Below are 12050 nucleotides of genomic sequence, written 5' to 3'. Positions count from 1 at the left end.
GTGCATTCATCATTATTGTTAGCAATAATGATTACAATAATTCTTTGTACTTCCAATACAAGTGCAAATCTCAGGGAAAAAAAATCCTGAAATCATGAGAGTTTTATAATGAATTTAGCTTGAAACAAGCCCTGTGAAGTAGACACCCTTATCTGTACATTACAGAGGAGGAAATGTTGGCATGAGCAGATTGCAGTTTGCCCAGGGCCAAGCAGGAAACCCAGGGAACAGATGAATAAAGTCCCAAGCTCATGAATGCCAGCCCTCTGCCTCAGTCACAAATCATTTTTCCTTTCCTTAATTTGATAAATTGCAAAAGAATTAAGTTAGGCAAATCCATAATTAAGGGTTTTAAAATAACCTTCATGCCATCTCCCAGCCCAAGGTATTCAGAGCTACATGGGAACAGAAGTCTGATAAAGGAAGTTTTCCCTACCTTCCATGTAGGGCAGGAGTGCCTATATCAGGTAGTAGACTTAAGCATCAAATTGGGTAGTTTTTATAAGCACATCCAGTATCAAGACTTTGAAAGAGGCACTGGAGCAGACCCAGAACTTCTTTAGATTCACTTTCTATTAAAAACATTAATTTTTTAGTTCTCTCTCAGGACCAATACATGTTTAATTACACCAGGGAGGCTGTGGTGCTTTGCACAAGAGACCCAGTGAGCCTCGCCACAGAACACGTGGTCAGTCTCTGCTTGAAAAAATTGTTGAGAGGTTGGATAAGGTCAAGGATCCTTTTCACCAAGTCAGGACTCAAATATTGCTCACCCTAATAAGTGAATGCTTTCAGCATTAAGCAATTTATCAACAGGTGGAATTACTCACCATCTTCCCTGTTTAGCTTTCAGCCTGACAGTCATTTCCAGAGAATTCTTATCAGCTCAGATCTCATAGGCATGAAGGGGCAAGAAAGATTTATCCTGCTTGTGACAGCCCTTCAGTGTGGCCTAAGATGGGCACCCAGCTGTACAGCCCTGCAGAAACAAGCCCTTCATCAGCTCTTTCCAGCCCCCAGCAGACACTCAGGGCAGCCTGTGGCTGTTCTCAGAGCAGACTGCAGCTCAGCTAGCCTTGGTGTCATTGTGGTGCAGACGTTTGCCCTGACTACTCTGCCTGCTGGCAGCATCAGCCCAGCAAGCTTTCACAGCTTCAGGTTTCTGGGCTGGTATTTCTGCACAGCACTGTGGTGTGACAGTTACAGGTGCAAACCCATCTGAAGGCAGGTTGGAGACCTCTTAACCCACCACTGTGTTGCATATAGAGTATGCATGGACACACAAGTGGTATTAGTGATGGAAGTGTAAATGTTTAGGGCCTTCAAGCATTTATTTCCAAGACTAGGAGCAGCCAACAGACAGATTCTGCAGGTTATTTCAGATTTAACAGTCAGCAGTGCCTGTCTGATATCTAAGTTTTCCTGCAGGTCTTACCTGAAGCTTTTCACAGACTACTACTGAGCCATATCAGAGGTGGAAGACTCTGTAGAGCAGCTATTTAGATTTCTTGTCCACTTCTTACCTAAACATATAATTTCATATTTGTTCTTCCTTTAAATCTGTGATCCAGTAATATCTTATTTGTATGCTTCTGCACCTAACGTGTCTTGTACCAGCTTGAAGTTTGGTGCACTTGGCAGTGTTAAGTTTATGACTGGACTCAATGATTTTGAAGGTTTTTTTCCAACCTAAGTGATTCTATGACTCTATGATATTATTTTCCCAGCTTGCTAATAACCAGGCAGAATAATCTTGGTCATTGTAGCATGTGTTAATCCCAGGGTAACCATGTTTGGTGCAAGTCTCTTCTGATCAGCACCACTGCTGACTGCCTGCTGTATCACTCCCATCAGCCAGTTTTGTCATCCACTTGTTGATGCTAATGACAAACAGTGCCCTTTCAGCATCTTGGTGAGTTTCTGTGTCCATCATCCATTTTGCCTAAAATAAAGATAAATTGTGTATGCTGGATTTCCCATGTCCTCCACATCTTTCACTGAAAAAGACTGTTAAGCTTGTTTGGCAGAGACTCAAGTCCAGGACCCAGACCCCTTGATTTCTAAGGGCAGCAGGCTACATTTATGAAATGTCTTATGAAATACCACTGAGGCTGGTGACATTCCTCTGAGGAGGAACTTGTTGCAATAATTTTACTTTTTCACACCTGCAATTAGAATGTTCTTTGCCAGGAGAGAACATTTTTTTTTCCCCACATCCAACCTAGACAGAAAGCAGAGTACTTAGAGTGCTAAGAGGCAAAACAAAGAGGTTTCTGTGAAGAGCGACTCTGCCACACCACAGCAGCACCAGAGATGCCTCCCTGCCTGCCCCAGGCAGTGCTACAGAATGGTCCATGTGTCACCCCAGCCCTGGGGAGCAGTCAACACAGAGACACGTGACATGCCGAAGGGACAACTCGCAGCACACAGAGGGATGTGCTGGTATGGCAAAGCCAGAACACAGGGTCTCACATGAATTACTGTGGCCTCAGATCAGCTGATGGCATCTCTGATCAACAGAGTGGCTATCTTTAATCTTTCCTCCCTTGGGATCATATATTAGCCATGTGAGTGTGATCCTCAGCAGAAAAGCACGTCTACAGTTGTCACTTGCTTAACTACTTCTTTTTTTTCCAGCAGTTTCTCAGGTACTCCTTTCCTCACATGACATTCAGGAAAATAATTTTATTTATGCCATTGCTAGTTATCTCATCTGCAGTGAGAATATTCATCACTCCTCGTCTAACATCCTTGTGCAGTTTACCTTCAACTCTCCTCAAATTATTGTCAGTTTCTAATCTAATCATTGGCACTGGATATTTTACACGTGGCAGAAAAGAGAGCAGAGAAGTATCAAATCCATGAAGAACGTTAAGATGGAAGACTTTGACCTCGGAGGAAAAGGACCTGCCCAGAATAGTCCATGTTAGGAGCAACCAAAGTCTGAAAGTCTTTTGAGGAATAATGTTTTACTCTTTAAACTGTACACAGTAACTCCTTGGGTTGCTTATTGAATTAAATATCAGCCACTGTAAACATATTTGGCTGGGTCATAAGATAACAAGCCCAGGACCATTTGATCCACTTCATGAAAGAACTCTGCTGGGTGCCTCTTGTAGCAGAGGCAAGGGTGGGGAATTGGCACCCTGACTGCCGTGACAGTGGCTGCAGGGAACAGCATTCCTCATCTCCATGGTCCAGCCACGGGGCTGCTCCTGCTTCCAGGGAAGCTGGGCAGGAGCTGTCTGCCACTGGTTGTGATGGATGTGATGGCTGTGGCACTGTCTGCTGTGGCAAACAAAGCAGAATTAGAAAAACTATCTGAAGGATAAAGCCAGTAGACTTGCACAGGTGTTGGCCCCTCTGAGCTGGAACAAGAGCAGGGAGGGCACCTTGTCAGGCCAGCTCTGAGAGGATTTGTTGCCATACTGCATGTCCTTGGGGCTTCCTTCCCTTCAGCAGGTCTGTGCCATCAGACTGTCACACTGCAGCACGCGGGGCACAGGCTTGCTTCCTGCAGTGCCCCATGACTGAGCTGCAGAGAGGACTTTTGCCGCTACTGAATACAGTGTCTTCTTGCCATCAGGTTCTCCTGTACCATTGAGTCATTCCTGAGTCACTCGTCCTCTTGCCAGGAAGAGCCAGTTTTCTCTCAGGGAATACAGCAACCTTCCTGGCTGATAGAAAGAGACCAGCTGAAAAGGTGAGACATCAGTGTGCATTTGTTCCTAGGAAGGTTTCCTTGGTATTAAACAGTCAGGACATAGCAACAGTTTGGAGGTGGGTTTAAATTAGCTGCTCAGCCTCCCCCTGTTGATTTTATTTCCTTTTTGGATTCTGAGAAGGAAGTTCTCCATGGCCAAAGTGAGGAGAAGTGCTGGGGCAAGATGAGAGGCAGCTGCTGCCAGCTCCAAGGACTTCTGCTGCCAGATCAAAGTGTTTGTGACACACAGCATTAATAATGCCCTCTAGGAAGTGTCAGAGGAACAAAGCTCCAGAATAACAGTTCAGCCCAAGCTTTTTGTTAGCCTCCTTCAATTGGATTTGTAAAACTTTAAATCACTCTCTGTGAATTTCCTGCTAAAATTCACATTTGCAAAGGCCACTGACTTTACAGAATAAAACCGTTCAATTTTCTCTGTTTGATGATGAATTTTTCAGGACAGGCCAAAAATGTCTCTGCTTATGTTTGAACAATCCATTCTGAAGTGACTGGGCCAAGAAGACATTGCTTAGAGATGTCTAGTCCAGGTGACAACACAAAGCCTTCTGTCTTGCTTTCAGCAAAACCCCCAAAAAGGACCCTTTTTAAGATGAACCTACTCTAAATTGACTGCAGCAGGATGTTGGATGGGTACATTTAGGAGCATTTATTCACCCTTTATTCAGGGAATAATAGTGAGATCTTCAGAACATACCTGTTTGCCTTTTGTGTTGTCTCCTTTCTGACAGAAGCATTTAAATGTGCCCTCAATTACCCTTCAGTAGGCCTTTTTGATTCAAATGCCCATACCTTTCTAACAAGATGGAATACTTATGAAGAGTGCATCCTGGTTTCTGCTCTACCAGGTGATCAAAATAGAAGATAATGCCAAAGAACACAAAATCTAGCTATTGCTCTAGAGGAGCTGAGAAGATGCTGTTCTTGAGCAAAGAAAGATGATGTAAAACCCACTAATTTGAGAATCTTGGAAAAAAAAAAAAAGGTGTCATGAGAAGCAGAACCCCATTAAAATGCTTCTTCTCCAAGGAGTCTAATGGAAGGTCAACAAGCCTGTGTAGGATTTTCACATGGCCAGTGGTACTTCAGTTGCTGGAAGATACCCCTCCTCTGCAAAAGGAAATTCCTTTGAACTTCTCCCTTTGAACACCTCATTGCCCGCACATGAAATGCTGGCATGAAGAGAAGGCCAGGTCCACAGTCAGCTGCCATTTAGGGGGTGAAGGAGCTGAGCATTGCATGGGCTGGGCAGTGGTTTTAGCTCGGAGCCCCGTCCTGAGAGCTGTGTCACTCCCTACTTTCAGAGAGTGTCAGAGGTCAGGAGCTGTTTAATACAGAATGTAAAGATACAATATCTAATGTAGAGACGTCCACCTTTACAAATAAGTAATGTAGTTTTAGGCAACTCCACTGTTACCCAAGTTGTGCTTTTTTGAAATGTCACACAGTAGCAATCTTCAGATTTCCAAGTCCCCACTTGTCTCAATACCCTGGCTCCAAAATTATGATAAATATATCAGCTGATCATCCCACACTGGCTTCTTTACTTCAGACTGAAGAAGAGAACTGTCACCAAGTCATGGTATTGCCATGAGAGTAGCAGCTGAATACACACCAGCACTGAACCAATTGCAGCTACAAACTCTAAACCACAACAATAATAGGAAGTCAGGAACCTTACTCGGTGAAGAAAATTGCACTCTGAAGCCTGTCAACTTTTTAATATTTGATCAAATTAGAAATGGGTTCACAGTAATTAATTCTCCCATTTGAAATTGTTTTTCTTGAAAACAACACAATCTGATTTCCAAATAATGCAGTGGAAAATCTGATGGCATATCATAAGGTCTCTGATGAAAAAGTGCAGGCACTGGTGAGTTGAACAAAGTTTTGCAGTCACAGTGGCAAGGTAAAGAGCAACAGGCAAAATATTTATTTCTTGAGCAGCAGCTTACACCTGTCAGCTGGTGGGGAAAAGATAAAGAAGAAAATATCTCTATGGCTAAATCCTGCATAAATGTGATGAAGATCACACATAAGCCCTCAGACTCAAGTCTTTTCAGTAGGCACCTCCAACAACAGATGCTGAGATTACCCATGAGGCTGCACAACCCAAGGGGTCTAATACAAGGTTCTGTCTACCCATGAGGCTGACACCTTGTAAATCAAGATAAAATCCGTTCCAGCCCTATCCACTTACCAAATGTTTTGCACTAGGAAATGTAGGCTTTGTGTTAGGATCCTATTCTACCTTCCAGCCTCAGTGAATTCACCTCAGTTTGAGCACCATGCTTGGGGAGGGCTGGCTTTGTCTCTCAGGCTCTTGAATCTACTTGCATATTACCACACATGCAGTGGGAAAATACTCTTTCACACGTTGTCTTGGGATGGGGATTAGCAAAAGCCTCAAGAGGCAGAGCAGCATTTCAGAGGACTTATCCAGGCAGAGACAAGGCCCTGAAACAGCTCAGAAAGTGCACTGTTACCTCAGTTTGGGAGTGCCTACAGGGCTGGCCTGGAACTTTTGTCGTGTCATCCCCATAAGTGTCCCTCTCACCTACTATTAATCTCTGGTGTTGCTCTTGATGTTTGCCCAGCTAAATGAGACCTACCTCAACTGGAGGTAAACCACTCCAAATAAATTTCTCCAGGAAGGCTTTTCCCTAAGTGCTTGAGTGTTTAAAAAACCTATAAATAGGTCAAAACAATGAGACAGGGAGAAGCAATGACCTCTTCTCAGGAAATAGTATCCCACTAACTTGAGTCTCATCCACTGCCTATTTAGGCCTGGTTATGAGGTTGGGTGTACAGTTATTTTAAATTTGTTCCATGATGCAGTCCACCTTTCTGGGATACCACAGCAGATGTCAAAAAGACAAGAATCATCCTTTTATATTTCCATGTGCACAGGACATTGTCTCTCGACAGTATCACTAGCAATGCAGCAAAGTGCTCGTCAGAGCATTTTGAAAAGGAAAATAAAGCTGTTGCCCATGAGTGTTGTCCTTTGAAGTGTGGGACTGAAGCCTCTTGGCTGACATCCCTTTCCTGGCCGACTCACTTTGTGCATGACTGCAGTAGCACGCTGCAGTCCCACGGGACCTCTTTATTACTCCCAAGTAAACTTTCCCCCTTCCACATGGGAAAATGGATTCACAATGATAGAAGGCTGGGACATTCTGAATGCTTAAAATCATAAGGCTTTTAAAATCACCTTTTTATCTTTTTTCTTTCAGTCAAATGCCAAAGAAAAGAATCATGTTAAGCCATGATTATAAAACATGCCTTTGATGGCTTGTGCGTTTGCCTTGTAGTACCTCCAAGTCAAATATTGTTTAAATCCCCATCAGCTCACCAAAATATATGGAAGAGACAGGGTTCAGGAGGCTGGCAGGGAATTAACTGCATTAGCTGCAAAATATCTGGCTACCACAGCACCAGTGCTGATGCACATGGATGAAGGCACCGATCAGGAGGTGCAGCTTCTGCGTCCCATGGGTTTATTTCAGGCCAGCAGCTTGGCCAGCTCAGACCCTTTGGTCTCTAACTGCAGGGACACCTGCAGCCAGCTGCCCCAGTGCCAGGTGACCTCTTGGGCCTTGCAGCAGAAGGGAAGGAGGGACAGACCTCGGGGCATTTCAGGGAGGCTACCTGAGGGAGCAGGAGAGAGGAGTTTAATTACTTAGTCTGGCTGGCAGATGGATTTTGAAAGTAGCTGCACCATATTATGACTTCAGAGGGCAAACTGATCCAACATTTGGAATGACTTATAAAGTAATGTCTTCTGAATGTATTTGCTGTGTTAGGTTTAAAAAGCAGCTTGTCCTGGAATTCCTTACCTCCTCCAGTGCAGGCAGGTGGCCTGGGAGAGGTGATAGTACATTTCTTTCCTGGCTCTTGCACTCCTTTTTCCAATGAAAGCTGTGACTATTCATATACAAGTCAAATGACACCGGCATTATACTGAATTGGTGCCAGTGGTGAATCAGAGACCTTTTCAAACCACTTGAATTTTAAGGGGACAAGAAAGAGTGGATCTAACTGAAGGCAAAAAATTAATAACAGAAGAAAAATGAAAAGTGAAGAATCTAACACTAAAAAAAAATCATATGTATAAATATGATTTATGCCCATTTTGATGCAGACCTCTGCCTACAGAAAGTAACAAAAGGTAAAAGTTATAAAAGGTGTAATGTAAAGTAAAAGTCAAATATCATTTAAAGTTTGAGTCTTCCTGCAGAGCCAACCACAAAGTGGTATACTCTGAGTTGTAGATCAGGGTAAGAAATATGAAGTAAAACTTCAGGTGATTTTTAAATGAGCAATTGTAATAATGTGAGGTAGGATTTCACAAGGAGTCTTTATTCTTCTGAACACAAGAAATAATCTGTCATTATTCCCAATCACATTCATTTAGGTTCAAAAGAATTATGATAAAGAGAAGAAAAAGCTAAAACACTTTGGTAGTTGGTGTGTAAGTGAAAAGAATCCTGTAAAATGGGGGGGGTGTGTGTGTGTGTGCATGTAATCCCAGATACAAGCATGGAGTTTGTCACCCAGGCGTTCCCAGCACCATGTCCTACTCTGGAATCAGGAATGTACAGTACATTCAGAGATGCTATAATAAGAAAGTAGCACAAGGTAAATAAATACTGAAATTTTTATGAGTGAACTTTGGTGAACCAGTATAATATGGGAGCATGAGAGGCACTCATAAAAGCAGGGCAAAAGCCAAAGAACAGATGAGGATGAGAAAGCGATATGATGAGTGCAGCAGAGAAAACAATGTAAAAACAAGCATGTCTTTTATTTGAGATACACTCAGGAGATCATCCACTGAAGACATAAATCTGTTTTAGGATTCAGGAAACTAAACTCTTGGGTTACAGTTATGCCCACTACCTGTCTCTGGAGTTACAGCCTCATTAAATTCTACAGAAATTATATTATTATTGTGTTCCAGATATGCTTTGGAAACTCTTGGCTACAGTGAGGTGCAGCTGAAACTGATTTATTTGTATCCAGTACTGTAACTACATTACAGCCAGTACTCTGTGTTTGCATGCAGCCTCTGCATGTAAAGATTTTACAACAGAGTAAGAGGATGACTGCAAAAATCAGGGTCTGCAGGTGTGGCCTTGGAAAGCACTCCACAGGCACAGCTTCAGATGAGAGAAACTAGGGGAGCAAATGAATTTTCCAATTAAACCAGGCTCATAATAAAGAAAAAAAGCTATGTTCTACAGAAAGAATCCTGACAGACCATGTCTACTGGTCAAGCAGGTGCTCAAGTACAATCAAAACTATTATAATACCATGGAACATAAAGAAGGGAAGGACTCCATAAAATCACTTTTATCCAGAGATCAACTGGAACCACTCCTGAGGTGTCGCAGATGTTCATGGAGCTTGCAGAGACCTTCCAGAGACCTTCCAGAGAGCTTCCAGAGGGTCAGCTGTCTTTCTTGGTTGTGAGCTAACCTAGCTGCACTATGCCAGGACTTAGCCATATACCACAGCTCTGTCCAGGTGAATAAGGAAGGTTGTGCAATGACACCCAACAGGCTGGGCAGCAGAGCTGTCACCTGCAGAAGTAGGCTTGCTGGTGTTGAGCTGAGCATGAGGAAACTGTAAAAAACTGTTCTATCCCCTGGGAAAAGTGGAAATCCCCTGGTGTTGGCAGTCTTAAACAATACATGCTCTTTTTACTGTGTTTAAAGAGCATATGAACAATGATTATTATCAACGGTGACATTATATTCCTGAGTAATTTTCTTATGCCTAGTATGAATCATACCTGCATCTGAACTGATGAGCCTGTAGCAAGTTCTATAAAGCTGTTGTATCATCAAGATAATTAAAACAATGTGCATTCTTCTCCAATATAGAATTTCAGGTCATTATAAAAGAGTATGGCATAATCATAAATTGAATGTCTGTGTAAGGCGCTGCTCTTCTATCACAGTGTCTGTTAATAGCCTGTTTATCAAAGCAATAAAAGTGTAATTCATGCCACCTTTAACCAAGGAGCTTGAAAAAAAAAATATTTCTGGGAAACGATTTCCGATATTTACAGAATCTAACACAATCATGCCCAAACCTTTGAAAATTAATCAAGACAGCGAGAACAGTGAGATGAATTATGGAGGTTGCTGATGCTTTTAAGTGCCGAAGCGGACGCATCCCATTTTCCCAACCTCTCCAATAACAACAGCCACGATGGGCAGGCCGGTTGTTTTTGCAGCTTGCGAGCAGAGCCGCCCATGCAGCGCCCCCGGCCCCAGCACAAACACGCTCCAGCAGCCAGCAGGCACCAGCCCCAGGCCGCTTCCTCCCTCCCAGCTGCTCCCAGCCACAGAGAGCACGGAGCCATCTCCAGTTTCCTCCCAGCGAGCCCGGAACGCCTGGGTGTAGTTTACGGAGAGGTGCGCCAAAGACAATTCCCAGGCTACCAGACGGTTTCCATTTCACACAGCTCCTTTGCTCAGCTCTCTGCTGCAAAAGCTGCAGACAAACTTCTCGCTATGCCTCTGGGTACCAGCAGCAGCAAAATCTTCAGTCCTGGCTCCTCTGACTTTATTTCTTTCAGCATTTTTGTGAATGGACAACGTATCCTTCAGTACACAGTAGGGTGGGTAGGATCTGACCTGTGCCTTTATTTCCTCTGGAGCAATCTGATGGCAATGCAGAGATCCCAGAGACCGCCTGGCAGGCTCCAAGTTAAGGGTGTTCTCCAATCTCACCTGCCAGGGGCCTGCCAATAAACTGGTGCAGACCCAGGCAATGCCACTCCAAGTTGTGGCTCTTGTCACCTGCCGTGCACCTTCTCAGCATTTTCTGCACACAGACTTTCTTAAAGTAAATACACAGGAAATATGGGAATGTGAGAAGTGAGTGGCTATAAACAGATTTGTAGCTCTCACCTTCATTTGGTGAGGAGAAAGTGAGGAAAGGAACAGATAGAGAATAACAGGCTATATTTCAGTACATAAAGCAATAAGGATAGTATTTCCAAATCCCAAAAAACAGTTGAGAGGAAGCATTCCAGAGCAGCAAAGCAAAGGCAAAGTCCTCCACAAGGAAGTGCATAAACAGAGAGGGTCAGGCAACACCACCCCGAGCTGCTGAAACTGTCACTTCTTATATCAGACAGGACTAAATATCAGCACAGCACGAAAACAACATCACAGTGTTGCTAACCCTCTTGAAAATAAAGCTCATGGGCAATCTCTAGCCAGACACTGGTTTTTGTCTTGCTCAGTAGTACTCAAGGCAGCAGCTCTCTATTTTTATTTTCCCCAACAAAAGCTGAATTGAGGGCCTTGCAAAGTAATGACCTGCCCTGAGTGTTTCTGCCACAATTATTGCCTGACTGGGTAAATCTTGGGTAGGCTACCACAGCACTGTAAACATGACATTGCAGCACCCCCCAGCCCTTCAACCCCCTGGACACTGTGGGCTTAGGAGGTCACCCAGGCCATGCACATCCAGAGCCAGTGAGGCTGATTCTCCACTGGGACAGCTCTGCTCGGGTGCCAAGCACCCTGGAGAGAGAGACTGTCCTGGCTGACCCTGGAGGCACTGCTGGCAGTCTGCCTGTACCCTCAGGGACATCTTTGGGAACCTGGCACCATGCCCTGCAAATAGTTGATGCTGGCTGCTCTGAGTGTTGGCACAAGGCAAACCCCCAAAATGCAAAGTGGAAAAGGTCACTCGGAGCGAGCTTTCTGCTCCACAGCCTTTGCAAGCGCTTAGTAGCATTTGATGAGTATCAGTTGGGTTTTTTTAATAGTATTCATTGCAAATGTTAAAAGGAGGCTGTTTACAGCATCTGGTATGTCTTCTATTACTCTGCATGATTTTGGCTCAGTTAGTACTGTAAGCCTGGATTTTTACAGTTCTGCAAATTATTTTCAGCCCTGTGCTTTCTCTCCTGGTCTTACTCATCTCAGTGACAGCAATCCACATCACTGCTGTGGGCTGCTTTTTAGGAAGTGGGCACATGATGACACGCTAAGAAAATAAAGAGCCAAACCTCATTTGGGAGACTCTGCTTACTCCCCATTTAGCATCACGTCATGCCATCATGATCAATCTTTGCACAAAGGAGATGACAAGCAGAACATGAAGGTGGGGATTGAAAGGAGACACCAGTTTCTGCAATGAAGGTTGGAAAATCGACATTTTCTAGTTTTATTCTGACAATACGCTTTCCTGAAGGTCACAGAAACGAGGCCGTTTAGCAAAAACAGGGAGACCTTTCAGCAACCACACCTCCCGGTGCTCCGTCAGGCGGCTGTGCAGCGCTGCATAGTGCCCGGACGCGTTC

The 12050-nt window shown here is 44.0% G+C and overlaps 1 long non-coding RNA gene across 1 annotated transcript in view; it reads left to right on the top strand.

Moving 5' to 3' along the window:
- The first annotated feature begins 3424 nt into the window (after nt 1–3424).
- Nucleotides 3425–12050, top strand: part of LOC132325122 (uncharacterized) — a 32357-nt gene continuing 23731 nt past the window's right edge. Inside the window, exon 1 of the long non-coding RNA XR_009485833.1 lies at nt 3425–3703. This is a non-coding gene — a long non-coding RNA (uncharacterized LOC132325122). The remainder of the gene's footprint in view (nt 3704–12050) is intronic.

The sequence above is a fragment of the Haemorhous mexicanus genome, chromosome 3 (genome assembly GCF_027477595.1).
Source record: "Haemorhous mexicanus isolate bHaeMex1 chromosome 3, bHaeMex1.pri, whole genome shotgun sequence".
NCBI lineage: Eukaryota > Metazoa > Chordata > Aves > Passeriformes > Fringillidae > Haemorhous > Haemorhous mexicanus.
The sequence above is the reverse complement of the archived record's forward strand: the minus strand, read 5'-3'. Positions and strand labels throughout refer to the sequence as shown.